This window comes from Chrysochloris asiatica, unplaced genomic scaffold (assembly GCF_000296735.1).
Source record: "Chrysochloris asiatica unplaced genomic scaffold, ChrAsi1.0 scaffold00221, whole genome shotgun sequence".
NCBI lineage: Eukaryota > Metazoa > Chordata > Mammalia > Afrosoricida > Chrysochloridae > Chrysochloris > Chrysochloris asiatica.
The window spans coordinates 3731048-3732082 of NW_006408739.1; positions in this window are offsets into that span (position 1 = coordinate 3731048).

Sequence of the window (1035 nt, forward strand, 5' to 3'; positions counted from 1 at the left end):
TTGGGGTCTTAGCCCAAATCATTTTATATTTTAAATCAAAATTCAAAATACATACCTGTATTTTTTTCTTAAAATTTCAGTTTCACTTAAGAATGTAGCTGATGAAGAGCTAACTTGTTTTATTAATTTTTGGCCCTAGAGAACACATCTCTATGTGTTTGCTGCACATCCAAACAGTTTAATTGCAGATGAGTAATTAAAATATGAGTAAACCGAACCACATTTTTCAGACCATTTTTATTTGAAAAAATGACTAACAAACAATAGCTATTTAACTGTAAGTCTTTGGAAGACATTTTCTCAAATGAATATTGTCACTTCGAAAAACAACAGACAATATTTATTGCCATGACAAAATGCAAGCTTTGATGCAATCATTAGGGCTATGGATAACCATGAACTTGGCATGACAGTCAAGTTTCATCAAATAGGTGGTGACAGTGGCAAATGTGAACCTTTTGATACTGTTTATTGTCATATGCCAACTTTAGAAGTTTACATTACTTGGTAAAGCAGTGTTTTCCAAATGACACTGCAAAGTTATGCATAGCTAAAAACCCATTCTCTGTAAGAGACACCAGTTTATTTCAATGTAATAGTACAAAGTTTGTTAATGTGGTTTGAGTCTTCATTTTAGCTAATCTTTAAGACACTACCATAAGTCATATTTTGGTGTAGTATCAAAAATCTGAAACAGTATTAAAATCTTTTCTCTTTAACCCCAAAATATCCCCTGAAGTCTTAAAACCAAACCAAATATAAACTTAACTAGAATGTCTTCCTGAACATTTTGCTCTTTTAAGAACTGTATGGGATCAAATTGACAACAGAAATTCAGAAGTTTAAATAAAAACCTATGAGGCAAAGAGCAAACAAGATGGCGGATCGGGTGGATGTATAGCAGAGAGCTCCGCCAACAACAACACAGAATACCTGACCAAGCAGGCTCAGGGGATGGTCCCAGAACTCTGAGCCACATATAAGGAATCCTTAGAAGGTTGGAAGGCTCACAGCTGGGGGACTTTGTGGCAGAAG